Here is a 20,778-nt window from a genome sequence, read left to right on the forward strand (position 1 = left end):
CACCTATGGCATCATATGAAGTTGCATTATGACTCGATCAGAATAAAGGCAAAAGTGAGTCTGGGAGGAGAGGAAGAAGCTGAGCCTAAAGGATTTTTTTCTGTGCTGCCTTCTGGCTAGAAAACATCTTCCTACAGAGGAAATAATTTCCTCCACATTTAGCAGAATATCAGCTTTATGTTCCTTGTTTATGGATAGTAAAACCTTAATGGAACTGAAGTCTTTATGAATGTATATGTTTATTGCATCGGGCTACTGACTTTCATGCTAAATTTTGGTCTTTAGTGATTTGAAATTAAAGAGTCACAGAAAATTTCCTGAACCACCCAAGAGAGGGGGATACTGGGGGTGACTTATCTTTTATTGTACGACAACAAATGCTAAAAGTCCTGTGAAATAGAAGATAAGAGATGATGTGTGTTGGTGCTTGCATGTCCTTTACAGTTGGCTTGAGCTTTCATGCTTTTGGAGTGGAGAAGGATGCAGGTTTCATGGGATAGGCTGATTATCAGAAGTATTGGCTGTGAGCATCCTTTGGTGTTCACCCTGCTGAACATGGAGGATGTACTGGGACAGCAGCAGAGGGAATATGCCTTGATAGTTCCATATCACACTGGTACCAGCCCCTTCCACAGGGGAGACAGATGATAAAACTTACATGGGAGAGTTTCATATTCTTTCTTTAATACTCAAATATATCTTTAATGTCTTCCCAAATGTTTATATAACTCTTACTGAATTGTAGTTTAGCTAAAAAAAAAAATGTACTTTCATGTGTCTTCCGTTTTTCTTGTATTAACAGAGTATCAGTTTTATGGGAGTTTTCTTTCTCCATGTTTGGGGTATTAACCCATTGATACCTGAAAAAAGTCCATTTGGACATTTTGGATTTGTGAGCCAGATGAACTATGGTTTTCCCTTTCCATATGTAATCCTCTGCAGGATTTATGGAAGTACCTTTACAGAATAATTCTTAAAATGTGTAGGATGGGAGGTAGATGGAGCAAAGCATCTGTCTCCAAGTTAATGTTCTGTGCTTTCATTTCTTTAAGAGTCTTAGATTATGAAAAACTAAAACTCTGTAAAGTAGGATTTTGCATTTTTTTCCTGCATTGTATATTAAAATTCTTTGACACTTGCTGGTTTCTTTGCGTTTGCAAGGACACTTTCACCTTCCAGGACCAAGTTCTGCATTTCACTGTAAATCCTTACAGGAATAAGCAATTGCAAGCAAGGCTGAAGGTGATGTAACATCACCTCTGCTTTGGAGGACAGTGCAAGGAGCCACCCTCCTACCTAGTAAAGGAAAGGGCAACCCTAGAGTGTTGTCTTTTCTTCAGGTATTGTCCCTTAATGCAGCTCATCCAACTAAGGTTGTTATTGCCACATTGGTAAACATGTGCAACTTCCACTCTCTGACTTTCCTAAACTTATAAGGGAGCTGAGATCCACTGGGCCACAGCCAAATGTGCAGGAGGATCCTGTGTCTGATGGTGCAGGAATCCAAGGAAGAGCTTGTTAGAGGGGTCACGTAGGCCTTTTTCCCTTCACACAGAGAATTAGCATGTGCAATTCAGATGAAGTCAGTAGCCAAACAGCAAAATCTCAAGCAGTTTACCTGCCATTTAGGGTTTCAATCAATGAGGAATTTTATTAATTAAGAAAGTCCAATCACTCTTAATGTGCCCAGAATTTAACCTTTTACAAGTAGCACAATCAGCATTTTCTTCTGCAGCCAGGGACCTCTACCTAGTGCACTTCCACAGCTGTATGAGTACAGATGTGATGTACTGTTATTCTGTATAAATCTGTCTATGCCATGTAAATCCACACCTCAGTAATGTTCCTGTTGTTACCCAGCCCTGCCTGTTTTCCTGGTCTTCCTTTTTCATTGCTGTTACCTCTGCAAATGGGAGTCTGTCCTCTGTGCTTGCCTTAGAGGTACAAGGCAGGAGTGTTTCACGATTCCTGCCTTGCAAATTGTCAGCAGGGTTCTGAAGTGAAATACCTGCTTGTTACTCCTGGAGATAAATGACACAGAGCTGGAGCATTTCCTTGGGAGATCTGGTAGTGCTGCTGTCACTGTAAGGCAGACTTTGCTACTCAGGGACTTCACAGAGCAGCATTTTCATTTTCTTCTTGCCCCGCCGAAGCACAGATTGTAGCGAAGAAAATTTTACTCTTACATGAAAGTCTCAATGTGGTAATATGGAATAAGTAAATCTTTCAGCCAGTATCTCTTTAAAACATTTATTTCTCAAAACAGAGGTTCCCCTGGTTTTTCAGACACGCAGTGGCCTGGAAGTTCCCCACCTAATAGCAGCACTGAGGTGAGTGGTGGGAAGCATTAGGCACTTTGAGAGATTATCCTGATCTATGACTTTAATATGCCTTTTGCTACTTCCTTTTCCCATTCACTGTATGAAGAAAAGTCACCTGTTGAGTACAGGAAGAAAGAGCCATTTCAAGATTCTGTGACCTGAGTATGGTTCTTGGGAAGGGCATTTTTAGCTGTGGGGTTACAGCCCTAAAGGTGTGCAGGCTGTGGTGCGTCTACTGGTGGGCCGTTCAAGGAGGTGGTGTGGCTCCTGCAGAACACAGCAGGAAACTTCTCTCAGTTGCTCCTTTGAGGAGTAACCTTGGCTGGACCACAGCAATGCTGCCCAGAAAAACAGTCTTGAAAAAGTATCAAAGTGTTAAGTCTATCTTTTCCTTGAGTAGTTTATTCCAGTGGTTGGTTACTTTCGCTGCTCAACTTGTGCCTTATTTCTCTGTGAATTTTTCCGTGTCAACTTCTTATTCCTGGTTCTTGATTTGTCTGTCTTAATATCTTCCCTTAGTATTTCTCCAGCTCATGAACACCTTGATAGACTGAGTGCCTTCAGTCTCCTACTACACATTTTGTAGGTCATGACTCATTTTTGTAATATTTTTCCTTTATGTCTACCCAAATTCATTTTAGTTTTATGGAATTATTCTCTATGGAGGAGTTCTTGATATTCTCATCACTATTGTATTTGGTTTAGTTAATGTGATACAGTCTCGTGTTTTAGGACTCATGTCACTTAGAATATTATATACAATAGTAATTCCATTTTGTGGGGCAACCTTAATTTACTTTTGTAGAAAAAAACCCTGATATTTAATTGATTCTTAACCAATTGATGTCCCAGTGCATCTCCCTTTTTACTGTATTATTAAGTATAAGTCTGTCCTGAAAATATTGTTCTTCAAATGAGTGTTTATGTCTAACACACTTTCCTCTTTGACCTGGTGCTTCACATGTGCCAGAGATGAGACAGAACACGTCGTTCCTCCTTGCCAAACTGCTTATTCAGGTATTCACAGCTCGACCAGGCAGGTGGGTGATGGTGTGGAACTGGGCTCCAAAGAGCAGCAGAGTTTCACAGAAAATAGGACACTGAAGTAATAAAACTTAGAAGAAAGGGAAGCCACAGCCATTTTACTACTGTAAAATGTATCTTCAAGATACAGAGTTTTCTTGGCTGAGGATGCCTTTGGATTGCCACAGAGTGCTGAAGAGATATTACCATTATGTTGTGATATATTCTCATGGTCAGGGATCCTTAGAGAGAGACATCAACTTTTGTGGAATTGTTTCATTCTGGAGCCTCCAACCAAATCCCATAAAGGAATCAGACCTGGCAGAAGAGCTTGCTATACATCAACCCTTGCTGTGTCTACTATGATAAATTAAAGGTTGCTCTGGATAGGACTTACATATATTTTGTTTGACCATTCCTGCTAAATGATTAATATCCTCTCTCAACCTCAGAGATAAGATGAGGAACTGCCAAGTTCCTCCACTGAGATGGTTTAATGAAAATTGTTCTTTGCCAGAATTTTGAAGGTCAAAACCGACTTAAATATGTAAACAGACATTCCATCAAGGTAAAGCAAAAAAACTTGTAATTAATCTTTTTTTAAGAAGTTGCTTCCTTCCTTTGAGAATTTCAAACAGTGCCAGACAAGGTTCTTCCAAATTTCCTTCATCATCTCCCTGAAGATTCCCTGTTAATTAACTTAGTCATTTATAAATGTTATGAAATCATGTTATTGACTTATTTCTATTTGTAAAGACACCAGGAAATTTATGTACTGCACCTTTTGAAAAGTAATTAATGTTTCACTCTTAAAAGCCTATTGATATTTTTGTGTTTCATATTGATTTGAAATTAATATCTCTGCCAGTTTAAAGCTCACACGCTGGTTTGTCCAGCTTTCAAAGAATGGGCAGGACAGCATCATTGAGCTGATCCAGTTAAAATTATGACCATCTGATGACCTCAAGAAAAAAAATACTTGCAAAGTTCTGCCCAGTCTGGGCTTCCTCCCTCTCTGGGGCTGATGGAAGGTGGCCTTTCCCACATGATTTGGGAGGGGTTGTGTAGGTTTTAACTGACTAGAGGCTTAATGATGGGAGGAGTAAGATCAGAGCAGTTCAAAAGTACATGTTGTAATACCAAGGGCAGAAACCAGTTGATTCTCTCATGATCCCATCCCGATGCTGCAGCATTATTAAACACTCTGTGCAAGGCCTTGGTGATGTTTTGCAGGGTTATGGGTGGTGCAGAAGTTGCTCTCGTGGTCTCCTTGCTTACCTGTTCTGGAGGTCAGGTAGAACCTGTACCTGAGAGGTTTCACCTTTGTGGTGCAAGATGATGTGGGATTTTCATCCTCTTTAGGTGGGGGATTTGCTCCTCATCAATACCTGACCTGTGGTGGGAAACACAGAGCAACACTGAATCCACTCCCAAAGGCAGCTCAGCAGCTGGTCAGGCTGCAGAGTTTGGTGTATCCACTCATGGGTGAGTTGCTCCCAAGGTGGTACTCTGTGGGAAGTTCCTTTAGTCCACTCCTCGGTGACCGTGCATGGCACGTTCTTTTCCTTGAACAGGGTGTATATATAGGCAGTTCTGCAGAAGTTTGGCATCTTTTACGCCTGGATAACAAACTCTTCCAGTCTGGGAAACAAACTTTAGTGGAGCATTTTTAGCAGAAGGGTGTCTTGTTGGCCAGTTGACCTCTACTCTGCATATGAGAATTACCTGTTTGTACTGTCAGGTACCCCAAATGTAATTGCTGGAAGAATCAGATACAATACGATTAAAGGAATTCATATTTGTTATGCAAGGGTTTTCTCTGTATCAAATACTTCAGGAAAATTTCAGTAACCGGTGACCTCTTTTGAGAAGTGACTCATTGCATTTTAAAGGCTTTATAACCAAGCCATCCCTTCTTGTCAGAGACATGGAAGATGAATAGATCGTTCTTGCCTGCGATTTCCAGTCTCAGGGGAAGTCCCTTTTCACTGCCTGTGGTGATGCTCAGCTGCATCACCACTTTTAATTGCCTCCAGGCTCCTGCAGGACTTTGTGTGTCCCCTCTGGCATGACCTACATCCTTGCAGAACCATGAATCCCTCGGCACTGGTTAGTGGAGTCTAAGCTCAGGACAGAAAGTCCTGTTGTTGCTAATCCCAAGCTGTCTCCCAGTGCTGTAAGCTATGTGCCAATCTCTCTCTTGTTTTCCTAAATTCATCTGGCATTATTTTGCCTGTAGAAGGATACAAATGAATTTTCTCTATTAAAGATGATGGCAGAAAATGTGAGTGCTGTCTTGAGCATTATGGATGCTGGGTGTGTTATTGCACTGAAAACCAGAGAGGGATGTATTAAAAAGAGCACAGCTACCTTATCAAATCAGGAGTTCACACATCATGATATATATGTATTTTTTCTTGAAAGAGGGAATAAACAGTGAAGCAATCATTCCAGCTGTAGCCTGAAGTGCACTGCTGCAGGTCAAATCAAACTGTATCGATGTGTCAGGTAGGTCAGTTTAATTTGGAAAGCTTAGGTTAGTGGAGGAATAAGGTGATGGTATTTTGGGTGAATTAAAGTAAACATTACAGTCTGTTGTGGAAAAGAAGCATTTATACAATATAAGATCATCTTATTCATTTTGGATAGTTCTCCAAGAACATCTGTTCCACCTTCCTGTAGCACTGAAAGCGTCTGGACCTGCTGCTGGACAGGGATTGAAGTTACTGGTCCTGTCCTGTCAAAGGCTCGGTATTACACAGGTTCATCTCTTCTAATTTTGCTTTTTCTACATGTTATGGTAGATAAACTAAGAACTTTATTCTCTGGGACTTGCTTATTTTGTTTCCCCCCACCCAGCTTCCAGGTGAATTTACTCATGAGCAGCGTGTTTCTGTTTGTTCTTGAGCACATGTTGCTGACAAGTTTGAGCAGCTTTTTTTGTGTGTCTTAGAAGAGTTTATGAGAGATCATATCCACTCTACCTTTACTAGACTGACCTGTCTTCAATTTTGCTTGGGAAATACACTCACCTATTCATCTGCCGTTATCCTACTCAGCTTCTCCTGTACTTGTCTGATCTTCCTCCATCAGTGATGCTTTTGTGCTGTTTTATCTGGGGTGGTAACAGTACATCATACAGTGACGTTATCTTCCTAGAAATGCCTTTCTCTAGAAATATCTTCTATGCTCTTCATGGCTTTGTCGTGCTGAGGGCTCATAATTCAGCAGTGATCAGTGGCTCTGCTGAGGTCGTTATCCTTCGAGTTAACGTACACCAGACTTCCTATCACTGGAGGAACTTGCTGTCAAACTTAATCTCACCTCCATTATTCCACTTCTGAAAGTCATCTTGAGGGATCTCTACTTCCCATCTGATATTTCTCTGCTGCTATATCATATGATTTTACCTTCCAGTACAGTGCCATTAGTGCATCTCTCTAGGGTCTGTCCTTAACCAGTGCACATGTGAAAACTGCCTTTACTTTTATGTAGATTTGTACCCATTCTAAAATTCTTTGTAAACATTTAATGAAGCCTCAGATTGTCCCAGTGGGGCAGGTAGTTTTCCTATCAGTGAATGACTGATAGTGCTTGGAAATAGGGAGCTGGTGACTTGTTCAGCATCATGCTTTGAGTCAGAAATGAGCACTGATGACATAATCCCAAGTCCTCCACTCTGAAAGTCAAATAACAATGTATGCTTTTTATAAAGGAAGCTATCCAAAGGCTTGAGTAAAATGGGGCATATGTCAGTGTAAACTTGAGGCTGGGATCTGGAAAGCCATCTGGAAGATAAATTTAATGGGAACTGAGTTTTCAAAGCTCTTGGGTAGCTTCAGATAGTGAAGCCTGGATATTTTAGCCACTGATACTTTGATGGATATGCTTTCTTGGGGTACTGTACCTGTACTTTTCCTGGGTAATATTGGAATACCGGGCTGAGCTTCGCCATTGTTTTGCTTTATGTATTTTTTAAAGATGAGTAGCTCAGGTACATAATGCCACACTCATCTGTATTTGCTGTTTAAGTGGCGCTTAACTTGAGGACTTTTGGCAAGATTCGTTTTGAACTTTCTAACTTTTGAATTGCACGTGTAATATCTCTGGGAAAAACCCCACCAGATATCCATGTCTGTCCCTGATGCCCCCAATTCTGTTTGTTGTTGTTGTGTTTATTGTGCAGGTTAATCTCTGTGCATGGAGTGATTGTGAGCTTAAGTAATAATATGGAGTGAAATCTCCTAAGTAACCGAGTTACAGGGAGCACATTCCTGAGAAAGTGAATACTAAGCTTTGCATCCGGCTGTGTAACATGGCACCTCCCTTGTAGTTTGGATTAGTATAATTCCCTCTGCTGCCTCTGCACCGCCTTGACTTGCTTCACTTCTCCAGGATCCAAAACATGCATCGTGTTCCCACAGAAGTTGCCACTTTGAGATGTGCACACAGTTTTACCTGTCTGTCCTCTGCAGCCACTCACCCTCCTGCCTCTGAGCCAGGGAGAAAGCACTCCAACTGTAAGCTTCTTAACTTTGAAAAAAAAAAATTTAAAAAATTGTGCAAATTACCTTTTTGTTTGTTTTGGGTACAGGATAAGACCATCCCCGTTGTGTACAAAGGTTGAGAATAGCATTTCGCCCCAGATAGGATAATCTTTTGATGACAAAGGTTCAAATTTGCAATTAAATTGCTGCAGCTTAGCAAATCATAGCTTTGTGTAACTGTTTCTGTGTGACAGCATTTGGTCTACAGCAACTGCAAACCTAAAGCCCTTCTCTGTGAGCCAACAGAAATCAAACTCTTCAGGATTTTGCTGTGGAAGTGCACATATAGGGGGTTACTGTGGCTCCCAGCACGTGGCCAGAACAGGAGTCTGTGGGTGAGGTGGATGCCAAGGGTTAGAGTGAATTGTGTTAGAGTGTTTCCACTGGGGGAAAAAAAGAGGTTTTTTTTTTCCTCATTTCCCACCATTTCACTTGAAACCAGAATAACCCCAAATTAGCTTGTTTGCAGGAGTTTCCTATCAAACAGAGTCACTGACCTGTGCTTGTTCACAGGTCCTAGGGCAACAAAAATCTAAACAAGAGTGCACCTTTTGTTTTTCAGCTATCTGGATCAAATTCCAAAGACTGTAATGTAATCCTAAAGCCCCAAGTCTGGGGATTTTGTTGCATTCCCTAATCTCTGTGTGATTCCGTGGCCGCCCAGACCAGCCCTTGGCATGGGACACGGTGCAGGGCCACGCTGAATTCCTATTAAAGGCAATGGGAACCTTTCCAGTGGGTCACAAACCGAGGCTACGGGGAAGGAATCTGCCCTCTGCACAGTAGCAGCCGCACTGCTCGAGCTTAGAGCAGGCACAGCGAGGGTGAGGTGGCCTTGAGAGGAAGTTTCTTTGGTGAGATGTCCTAGTATGGTGTGTTTGCATAGCTGGGCATGGTAAAGAGGATTTCTTGGGAGCAGCTTTTAATCTTCGCCGATGCGGAGCGCAAACACTGTTCTGACATCAATCATGCTAATGGCACATGTGTACACAGAGTAACAATCACCTTTTAAATATGGGAATCACAAATACGTGCTGACAGGAAAATATATTTAAGCGGTTTCCAGTGTGTGCTGTAATAAGTAAACCAGTCATTGTATTCCACAGAGCTGCATGCTTTAAATGCCTAGCAGAAAAAAAAAAAACAACAACCCAACCCAAAGTGAATCACAGTAATAGAAAGGGAAGTGTTTACATCTCTCAAAACATTCTGTGCAATAATCATTCCTTCTTTATAAATTTGATTTCAGCAAATTTGAATCCAAATGAGATGAAGTTTGAAACATAAGCTTTCATGGTAAGGTACAATTCGGTGTGTAATCTTTTGCAGGTGGCTGTTATTCGTTTATTATTTGTATTTCCATATTGCTTAGCAACCCCAGTCCTGGACCAGGACCTCGCTGCTGTAAGTGCTCTGCTAACATCAGCAGAGTGGATGGTTGCTCCCTTGGAGAATGCACTGTTTTGTAGTGAAGCCAAAAGTAAACTAATGGTTTCTCATTCTGTCCTCTGTGAATGAGAAAAGATGAAGGCCGACTGATATTTAGCTATGGGATTATAACTCTTAAATTACTGAATCAACACAAATATTTGGGGGCCTGTCAAGCATGCAGGCTCAAGTATGTGTAGTTTTCCCAGATTTTGTGTCCTGATGGCTAAAACGGGGAGTGCAGCCTCTGAGAGCGAGGTGCAGGCAGGATTGCTGCTCTCTGGGTAACCATTTGCTGACAGAGCTGCTCATGCGAGCAAATAACTACTCATGCTTTGCACATCCCTGTAATTAAAGAGGAACAGCCTACCCTGCATTGTTAAGTACTTACTAATACCTTCCCTGTGAGTCGCACAGCACCTGTATCTTCAGACAATCAATGCACACCACGCTGCATGCATTTACCAGGCAAGTTATGTAAGTCAACATTTGCGAATCTGTATCCGAGTCCTCATTTCACCTCTTAAGTAGGAACGTCCTGATGTTTCAAGGGTTTGCAGAAAGCAGTTAATACCTTCATTTGAGAGCTGGAAAGTTGGAAAAAGTAGACTAACTTTTAGCCTCAAAAGTCCTTTCATCAGCAAATTCCAAGCTCTGACACAGCTGTGCCTGATCATTTGGGAGTAGGGATTGCTGCTGTGGGGCAAAGAGGAGCCGCTGAGCATTGGCAGCTTCTGTTTGTCCGTCCTGGCCAAGCTCTCACATGATGAGGTTTGTATGTCTGCTTCAAACCCTCCCTCTCGCCCTGCAGCAGCCCTGCTTTAGGTAGGAAACATGATTGTCTGACACTAGACGAGGGTTTGGGCGCTAAACTGGTAAAAACTAAAACTTGAGTGGTGTTAAAATGCACCGGGAGGTCCTCTGGAGCCGTTTTCAGTGCTGTACTAGGACGTGTTTGGCTCAGAAGTGGTGAGAATAATTTGCTGCTCCCTGACATTGCCCAGATGCCACATGGGACCAGGCCATGGCCAAGTGCCTCAGGACAGCTGTCTCAGGACGTCGGTGGTTTGCATATGGTGGCATATTTTAGTAGCAGGTTCTTGTGCACGGGGGTCACACAGGGGAACCACGTGAAATGCCTTTGTATCAAGAGGTTAAAAACAACTTATGTTAACTCTGGATGCCAGCCAAAGTTACCCAGCTGTTTGGCTGAGACTGGGAGCTGACAGACCAAAAAAAGGGCGCATGCAATTAAAATGTCACCCTCTGGAGAGACAGAGAGACAGGAAGGGGTGGCCATCAATGAAACCAAAGTGAGCCAGGTTTGACTGCAGCAAATGGCTTGGAAGAAGGTGGACCAAGTGTGAACACTGTGGGCACATGTTCAGCTTCCCTCAGAGTGCCCTGGGAGATGAGACAAACCTTCCTGTGATGGAACGGTGTGTGCTGGGATGTTCCTGGTAACAAAGGACACCGTAAGCTTTAGTCGCTGGAGCTGTGTTCCTGCAATGTCACTAAATGAACTTAACCTTTTTGACTAAGGATGACAAATACCTGATGTAGAATTTACCTTTTTTGCAGGGATAGTGACAAGTAAAAGATTATTTATAAATTTTTGATGTATTATGGTTCCCAAAGCCATGAGCTTCTGTACTTCATTTCACCAGATATGAGTACAGATTGACTAGACTGTAATTGCCATTTTGTACACAACCCTTCTTAATTTCTAAATAGTCTTCTAGCCACAGGTCAATAATTGCTCTGTAAATGCCAAATATTTGGTCTCTGAATGCAATGGCCCATGCTTCTAATTTGAGTTTTCTCCAACTTTACTCTCCCTTCCTCCTTTCTTCCCTCAAAAATCATGTTGCCTGCATGGGAGCACGTTTTGTTGTACACTTCCCCTTCTAGTGTTCTAACAAGTTGAACAAACTTGTTGAGAAAAGTCTCTACCCAAAAGCAAAGAAGTTAATCTCTAAACTCTCCCAGCAGGAATACTGAAGCCGGTGAAATGGTCCATTTGGATCGGTCTCCTCTGTCAATAAATGGTTCTGCTGAGAGCTTTCCAATGCTTGGCTTCATCAGTAGGTGGTTTTCACAAGTGCTCTCCTAATAAAGTGTCATCTTTTTCAACCTTGACGTCATTGCCAGTGGACATGTTGCATCTTCTCGCCTCGAACAGAGGCCCTGCTGCCTTTTTCGAGAGGGTGTTAATGCTACTCACTGAGATGGAAGGAGGGGAAAGGTTTTTCTCAGTACTGATGCCTTAGGAGGAGAGGGTCTGTTTTTGTAGGGTTGTAAATGAAACAACGTGGCTGCAGCTTGGTTTGCAGTAGGTTAAAAAGAAAAATAAGTTAGAACAAGGTGAAGCAGGCCCCTGCTAATTTATTTCTAATCATTAGGAATGGTCATACAGTTTTTAAAGCTAGAAAGAATCATTGCCTTTCTTCATAACCTCACCCTCTGATTTTCACAGCCTGCCTACTGCTCTGCTTGAGCTTTGGCATCTTGTTTTGGACACAGCCCTCACGGCCTGACCTACAGATGCTGCAGTTTTCCACTTCTGTTCTCATGCTCTGCCTTAAGTTGCAAATATTGTGTGGGTATGTGCTACATGAAGACCACTGCATTTAGAAACCTGGAGACTTTAACAACATGTAGGTTTAAACCTGGGCTGGAAAGGTAATAATACATCATTTTTCTAGCCTACCTGAAATGCTAAGTTAAAGCAAATTTCTATTTGTTGTGGGATTTTTGGTTTGCTTTGTTTTTTAATAGCATTACTATTTTTATTATTAGAAATTGAAGTAGTAGCCTCAGATTTAGAGGGTTTTTTTCCTCAACAAACTCCATTCTGACCCAAGTTTTTTTGCTATTACATTGTAAGATTAATAAAATCCCCTGGAACCTTCAATTACTGCAATTTGTGGAGATTTCTGTTTTTCTGCAGGTCTGCAATCGCCAGAGACAGGCATTTCTGCCTTTGTATGTACAAGAGCAAATGACTGGAGTCAGGAGCCGATCAGTCTAATGTTATCTGACAATGGGCGTGTGGGATTTTCCAGCACTGAAATCAGTGAACTATTCAAAGTTGCTGCACCAGCCCCTGTCTTTCTTTCTCAAATTAGAGCTTTGCAGGGTCAAAAGAAACTTGTGGAACTTGGGACATGCCTCCCAAAGAGGCGAGGTGTGGCCTGACTTTGCCTCTCTGCAGGGCAGCATCTCTCAGCTGTGGATCCAGGACAGGGAGGGAGTGGAGGAGGAAGGGAGCTGTGGCTCTGGCTGCTCTGTGGCTCCCAGCTTTGCCCTGCTGCTGGTCACATCTCTCAGGGTATTAATTTTTGCTCCTGTGCTGTGGGTTGTTGCAGATTTGCCCGTCGTGGGGTTTAGGGACTCACAGGTTATCAGCTGTGGGACCGGATACGACTCTTTCGTGGCTCTGTGCTGGCTCTGGTGTTACTTTTCCCAGACATGGAGTTGAGATAACACTTCTGTCCTGCACAGTTCTGTAGGAAAGGCTGTCCCCTCACATGCTGCTTGGAAAACACAAGCTTCAGTAAAAATACTGGGCTTTTTAATGCATTCTCTCTCAGTAGTCTAAGGTGTTATTTCTCATATAACCATATAACCAGCTTTTTTTTTTTTTTTAATATGCCTTTATATCAGCATTGTCCCTTTAGAAAAGGCCTTTTAACTTTGGTGACAGCTTGGATGGTGTTCCATGTGACTTGGTGAATGGAGGGACCATCACACAATGGGCTCGCTCTGTTTTGCTCAAACTATAAACAGCATGTAAGGGAAAACTTTTTTGCCTTCCATTCTCTGTGTAGTGTTTTGATATTAGTAGCTGACAGATTCCCACTTCTTAGCATTTGTTATCTGCTTTGTATATGCCATTTGTTATCTGCTTTGTATATGACAACAGCATAAAGCTTTTCTTGTACATATTTTTAATAAAAAAGCCAAAATGTTTGAAAGCTAAAACGGATATTACTTTTCCCATGGAGTACACAACCTTCTTTTGATAGCCCAAACCTTTGATAAAGTGTGTTGTAAGCTAGGCACTGTATTCAGAAAGCAGTTAAGTGTTGGTGGTGGGCCTGTTTTCTTTATAACAGCCGAGCATTTTACTCTCAGAAACGTAGTGAGAAACAGTTATAATTACAGATAGTGCTGAGGTGCAACATTCAGCCTTTGATTCAGTCCTGGACTCTTTCAGAATCACAATGCTGGGGTTTGGTGTCTGGCTTCATTCTGTCAGAAGGGCTGAGGGGCAGATCAGGAGCTGTGGATGTGAGGCTGTGCCGTGGAGCCCTGTGACAGCTGCTCATCGAGTGCAGTACGGCCAGGAGAGAGCCCTGTCCTTTATCCCAGAAGAGAGCCCTATCCTTTATCCCGAGCCCTGTCCTTTATCCCGGCTCCTGGCGCTGAGGAAACACCTCGTGACAGAGCTGCTGTTGCTGCAGAGGTTTTGCAATCTGCTTGTGAGGTAATGGCACAAGGGGCAGAGGAAGGAAGCTCCTGCACCTCGGGACAGGGTTATCTCCCGATCAAAGCCATTAGCGGTGGTTACCGCGCTCCGGCAGCCAAACCGCTGGCAAGGCTTGTGGAGCTCTCCTGATAGTTTGGAAAGGCTTTGAAAGCGAAGGCACGACCCCAGCGTTTGATGCTGCAGGGAAGGGCAAACCAAACCAGCGTGCTGCTGGTCGTGAACTCCTGCGAACTCCTCTTTCTCACTCTGATGTTTGTCTTAGAGGCCCTGGGCTAGAACATTGCTGTGGCATTTCACCTCCTGGCCCGGAGCCCATCGCGATGCCGGTGTATAACCTTGCATAACTGAGCCTTGTTATGAATGACTGGAGAAAGTGCCATTACAGATCTGCTTCTGCCGGGGGCACTCCCCAAAACAGCTCACAACAACACCCCGTGTCTAAAAAAAACCCAGGCACTGCATGAGTTCTCAGAGCCTTTGGTATGCTGATATTACAGCAAGATTCGGTGCTGCACATGACCCACTTACAGCCTGGTAAAGTTTTCAGTTTTGCTTTTTTTCGCACAGAGATCCACACTTTCCCCTGTGCTGTCCATTTTTAAAGCCCATGCCGATTAAAAAAAAAAAAAAAGAAAAAGACACAGAAAGAAGACTTCTCTATAGCTGTAGTATATGTCGTCTCATGAATCCCCGTTTCATTATGATTTTCACATTGGCCTGTTCTTGTTTGTCTTTGTTATTTTGCCTCTCTGTGGGTATTCCCAGTTTTCACACTCCCTGTCCTTAGAAGCTGAGGTGAATCTCACGTGCACCCAATTTAGTGCACCCCTGTCTCTGTTTTGTTACTGATATCTGTGGATTATGCATGAGAATGCCTTTATGTTACAGAAAGAAAATAATGAACAGGAAGGAAATAACGAACTTAAAAGGAGAAGTGATGAAACTGCTTGTAGTGAAAGTTTTTCCCAGCAGCGCAGTGTAGATTGAGCCACCGCGGCAGGAAGAAACTGCCAGTGGGAGAGCTAGAAAGTGTTCTGCCTTTGTAAACAAACTGCTGAAACTCCTCTCTGCAATGTGTTTATGCCCTCTGTGAGAGATAGGCATCTGTTCACGTAACCCTTGGCGCTAATCAGAAAATCGGGATCTGCTTATCAGCTCCGCTCTCCCTGTGCTCGCTCGCCCTCCCGCTCCCTCGGCTCCTCTGTTCGTGCCGCTGCTGCTCTGGGAGGGAGAGGTGAAGTTGGTGCAGCGTGAGACTCTTGCTGGGCTGATCAAGCGCTTCATCTGGGCGTGCTGCTGGAGCCCTGTTTTCGGGGCAATGTGGGATCCCCTCCCTAGACCTCATCCCCATGAGATCCTGGCCCCTGGTGTGGCAGCAGGGGCTGCCTGCGGCACCAAGAGGTCTGGAGGTACCGGCAGCAGATCAGCTCGGTTCAGTGTAAGAGCTCCATCCAGCTCCCCCTTCGTGACAGCTTCTCTTATCTCACAGCACTGCTCCTGAACAAAACGATGCACTGCTGAAATAACCCCCCCCCCCCCCCCGCCCCATGCACTTTTTTCTATAAGATGCCCATTTTATACATCTTTTCAACTTCAAGTAGTGTGGTGGTGTTATCAAGATTTAGCACACACATCACATGCACTGGATGACTTAGAGCACGGGATGTAATCTAAGTGCTGCACCGCAAGTTATGAATTTGCTAATTAGCACCTATCCTTGGCAAAGACTTCTGGTTAGTGAGGAAATCCCGTAACCTTTCTGCCTGGAACTGCTCTTTAAACAAGGATGCTAATCTTTATGGACCTGATGGGTATGCTATGCCAATTCGCCAGTTAATATTTTCAAAGCACTTTGAAGATGAAAAATGCTGAGTATTATTGGCCTTTTATCTAAAAAAGACATTTTAAAACATGAAGCTGGGGAAAGATCTGCATAAATTAACACGTGTTGATTATGCTCTATCTTTCCTTTTCATCTGAATGTATTAAGTAGCAAAGAACTGTGAGAATTTGTATCTTTCCTTTTCATCTGAATTTATTAAACAGTAAAAGGACTCTGTGAATTAGTAATCTAATTTGAACATCAAACCAAAGGCAAAATTCTTGCTAATCCATCTTGCGGATCTCTCATCAGCAGTAGAGTTTTCTTGCATATCTCAGGTTGAAGAATGAAATTTTTGGCTCAGGTCTTGATACTTTCTGGATTGATGAGACTTCAATAAAGAAATATTTTTCCAGTTCAACCTGGAAGGTCAGTAACAACTCTGCTTTGCAGTGAAAAAAATGATGAGCATCAGTCAAGCCCAAGTTGCTCACACAAATCAGTAATGTTGAACCGGGTAGTTTTCACTGATTTCAGGAGGGAGCTCTGATTTAGAAACTCTGTGATTTTCTTGTAATTTAATAGAGCAACATTAGTTCAGTCATATGAACTTTTTTCTTCAGTAAACGTGCATGATAATGATAACTTTTTGCACTTTGTGAAATTTAATTCACACTTCCAAGATCTTTTCAATTTTGAACTGCAAGGTAGTATTACATTTGCTGTGATTTTTTAAAAATTATTTATTTCCCAAATGTGAATTTCTGGAGAAACAGATATGGCTTATTTTAATAGAGGTGATATAGCACAAGAGCTAGTGAAGGATTATGTCTTGGCTTCAGGGTTCAAGACATGCAGCTGAAAAAGTATCTTTTTTTTCACTCTCCAGTTTCCAGATTCAGGGTGAGGGGCGTTATGGATGTTTGGTGAAAATCTTTGAGGAATTTTAAAACTTCTTAGTGATAGCCTATACCAAGATGTCGTGAGTGGAGACATGTTCCTGATGATCTGGCAGAGGAAAAGCAAATTCCCAGCTACTTTAAGAGAAGTCCCTGAAGTTAGGATCTCTCCAGCTTGATGCTGATTTCAGCAGCAGGCAGATATTTGATTTTAGGTTGCCAACAACTGAAATGAGACAAAATGAGAATGTTGTGGTTTGGTGCTTTTGTTTTGAAGTCTTGCAGATTTAAAAAAAATTTTTTTTGAAAAAAACCCAAACACAAACAACAAGCTAATCTTTGAAATGGTAGAACCTTCTTTTCCAAATAAACTTTTATCCAGACATCATTGCAACCAGTTTTCCCGTTGCTAGGAAAACTGGCTGTAGAAAAGGTCTCTATGATGGTGCCTTAGGTCAAGGGGCTGCACAAGCAGCCAGAACATCATTGCAGAGTCTTTATCCTCAGTTTCCTGCATCTGAGACCTTGAGGTGCCAATACACATCCTAATATCCTGCTAGCAACGTGATATTTGTCTGACAGTGCCACTCAGAAGAGGTATATGTGTACATTTGCTCTGCTGTGAAGTTCTTTTTTTTTATTATTTTCAAGTAATTTCCTCTTTGTACTGTGGCGAAATGTTCTGGATGGAGGTACCTCTGTACTGTGGAATAAAAATTAAACCCCATCTTTTTAATAGAGTTGAAAGTCCTTGGTAGTCACTGGAGTAGCTCTAAAGCTCATCTGCCAGTCAGTTTGGTGTTCAAGTAATTAAAGAGGTCAGGCACAAAAATATCGTGTACCTGGAGCTTTGCCAACCTCTTTCTCCCATCTCTTATCATGCTTGTCCATTTGGGATTCTTCCACAAGCTTTGTTATATTCATCGTGTAGATTAGTGGTCTGCAACTATTAACAACAAACTTTGATGCTACAGAGTGGGAATTGCTTGAATAAACAATTTCACAAGTAAATGGAGTCACAGCTCTGAACCAAGAGAGCTCCAAACTTGTTTTAATTTACAGAGGTCAAAAAGTAAATGGGATTGTTGCTTGGGGAGGTAACTTGAGGAGAACATGCAGTGTTCCCTCACAACAAAGGGATGAAGGGCAAAAGATTTGATTGACTTCTGGAGTTTGGTTTTAATTGGCTTTATTCCATCACCAGCACAGCGGACAACCCGTGCAAGCAGAGGAGGGATGCTGGTAGGCAAAGGTACATTTTTTTTGCCCTTTCTTACCTGTTCAGAGCAGTTCAATATGAATCCTCCACAAGGGACAAGCAGGAGAATTTGCTCCAGAGAACAGGAGACATGGAATGAGTCTGGGGCACTTGTTTCTGCTCAGGTTTCTTGAGCATCTCTTTTCCAGATGCCCCACAGCTGCTTCCAAGAAAGCAATTTTATTTTGTTTACTTGCTTGTAGTCTGGACTATTTGTGCAGAGGAGTGGAATTCCATTTCCAGACATTTTTAATTGCAGAAGACTGTCACTTCCAGTAGGGTTTACTGAGTATTTCCTGAGAGATTTGACAGGAAATAGGGAGATCAGTTAAGTATCTGTAAAACAACTGAGGTAGCGCTGTTCAGTGTGGATTTACTCACAGTCACCCTCGGTTGCCAACGGTAACAGGGCTATTTCTGCCTGTTTGTCAACCCCTTTCCTCCTGCCCCAGCTGCTCCTGGGAGGTGGGACAGGGTGAGCAGACAGCCTGCACTGCTGCTCCTCTGCCAGCCTGTGTCAGATGGGAGCAGGAGACCAGAGACTAGGGAATAATGTGGAGAAGGCCCAGTGGTGTTTTGTGGAAGGGGTCACAGAGCATGGGGCTACTGGGATTACTGGAGAGGCACAGGGAAGGTACAGCAAGCACAGACCAGGCTTCCTTTGAGCTCAGCTGCTGGTGGAATCGTTTAATCCCAGGATTATTTTCTTCTCAGTGCTGTTGGGAATAATGTTAAAAGTCTATCACCGGCTTTCCTCCCAACCCAGGCAGCTTCCCACCAATTCGCTTCATCCAGCCTCAGCACAAGTCAGTGATCAAAAACTTCTCTTCAGTAGAATTCCCAACTATTGCAGAAAGCTCCTCTACCTCCATGCTTTGTATTCACTGATAAAGAGAATTTGGCTCTGCATCCTGATATGCACCCTCCCCTTTTTATCCTCACATAGCTCTGCCTTCTGCAGCTGAGCATGAGCCAACACCTCAATCAGGGTGTTAATAAGCTTCACCCTCAGCAGTCAGCGGGTCCCGGGGGCAGGTGCAGATTTCAAGAGGGAGCCTCAGCTTTGCTCTGTCAAAGGAGAGGCTGTGCCTGTCCCCACCGTGCAGCCTGACCCCACCGCCCTGCTTCCTGGGCACCACACGTGGCCCTGACCCTCATGGCACAAGAAAAGCTCCTCAGACACATGCCCTGCCCTGCCTGCATCGCTCTGATTTCTGAATGAGCTGTGAAATATCGTGTGTGCTCTTCCTGTGGATAATTAAAGGCGACACAGATGGCGATGCCTGCGATGTTTTCCGTAAGTCACAGCACGGAACAGAAAATGAAGTGATAGTTTTAGGTGGTGGCACATGTAGCTTCAGGTGTTTGTTTAATATTCAGCGTTCATGCTCGGTGAGAGCTGGGATGTGCTTTCAAATGTTGCTCCATGGCTGTGCATCACTGAACATTTTTTCTTGTTTTACCTTTTCAGGGCCTGACAGATGGTGATGTTTAGATTAAAAGTAATTTCTTTATTAAGCAAACCCCCGTGTTGTCAGTGATTTTTAACAGGAGCTTCATTTGTTGAAACAAGACAGTTGTGTAGCTGAAGTGTCTGAAATGGATGGAGGGCTTTAGAAAGACACCTAAGAGAAACTCAGTGTCTGAAGAGTGAGTAGTGATTGTCACATCCTGGGGCTGGCAGATCCAGCTTCTGTGCCTTCAGTGTTGTGAGTGAGACCTCAGGGGCATCATGAAGCCTTCCTTTCCAAAGGTCTCTGATTTTTGCATTCCTAAACAAGGACAAGGGTCCAGCAATTCTCAAAGGGAATTCTGGACATACTAAAAGTAGGCTATTTTTCTATACTGTTTTTCACCCAGGTGTTTCATTGTATTGACCATGGATGTATCGTATGAAATAGGTGCTATAGGCAGCTTATTCATGGAGTAAAGGCCAGACCAGAGAAGGATCTAACTTCTGTCTAAGGGTTAGACCAGCTTCTGACTTGTGGTGAGGCGCTGTCACCAAATCCTGGGAGCTTTGTTGAGCTTAAATCACGTCCCTCAGCAAACAGGGATACCTGGTAGGGTTCTGATGGGCAGGAGGTGGAGAATCAGAAACAGAGAGGTTTGCCATCAGTTAGAGTGCCATCCCATGCCTGTGGAGAAAGTGACAGCTGGATGGAGCCATGGATGTGGTCCTCAGAGTCACTTCTGCCACTGCTTGGTTCCCAGCATTCCTGACTTCACATCTGACAGTCGTTCAGCAAGTTCCTGGAGGGAATCAAAATGCCTGCAGGTCCTGCCCCCTGTGGGCAGTGACCGGTGTGCTGTGCCTGGTCTGACAGTGCAGACTGCAGCTCGGGGCTGGCTCTGGGTTTCTGTACGAGGGAGATGGGTACTGGGGGACTCCACAGACTATTTGTAACACCAAACACATTTTACGGACTAAAAACATAATGTCTAGTTAGTTAGCCTTAAGTTTTCCACTCAGCACTGTGCTGTAACATGTTCTTCTTGGGAATAAAAATGACAGTCGAAGAAAAACAAATTTTAATTCTGCCACTGAAAGCCACATTTTTTTTTTCTCTTAGGTTCCTATGGGAAGATAGATAAACGTTCAAAAAATGAAAATACACTCTCACTAAAATTATTCTGCTTTTGGGGTCACATTTTAATCAAAACCATACCTGCCTTCAGGAAAAAAAAAAGGAAGTAAAACTGATTGAATTTAATAACTAAAAGAACATAAACTGTCTGCTTTGAAATGTATAATCTCACATGACATTTATTTCATAATGTGATCAAATCATATATGTTGTTATGGGGACAGTCTTTATTAAAAATGCCATTTATTTTAACAACTGCAATAAAAAGAAACCCATACTTTTTTATTGTGGTAGAGGAAAAAACTACTATTAGTCTGCTTTCAGCTAAATGAAAACATCTTTCAAGATTTGTTCTAAAATATTTAAATAAAGTGCTATGGAATTTATTCATTTACTGCCT

The 20,778-nt window shown here is 42.8% G+C and overlaps 1 protein-coding gene and 1 long non-coding RNA gene across 3 annotated transcripts in view; one reads left to right on the plus strand and one right to left on the minus strand.

Moving 5' to 3' along the window:
• Positions 1-20,778, plus strand: part of BEND5 (BEN domain containing 5) — a 911,380-nt gene that overhangs the window by 579,846 nt on the left and 310,756 nt on the right. The gene's annotated exons all lie outside the window — the stretch shown is intronic.
• On the minus strand, positions 4,628-7,881 carry LOC113967471. Its single transcript, XR_003534184.1, has 3 exons — positions 7,803-7,881; positions 6,377-6,459; positions 4,628-4,737 (listed from the first exon to the last, which is right to left on the minus strand). It is a non-coding gene; the product is annotated as an uncharacterized LOC113967471 (long non-coding RNA).

The sequence above is a fragment of the Neopelma chrysocephalum genome, unplaced genomic scaffold (genome assembly GCF_003984885.1).
Source record: "Neopelma chrysocephalum unplaced genomic scaffold, ASM398488v2 Primary Assembly neopelma1_64, whole genome shotgun sequence".
Classification (NCBI taxonomy): Eukaryota; Metazoa; Chordata; class Aves; order Passeriformes; family Pipridae; genus Neopelma; species Neopelma chrysocephalum.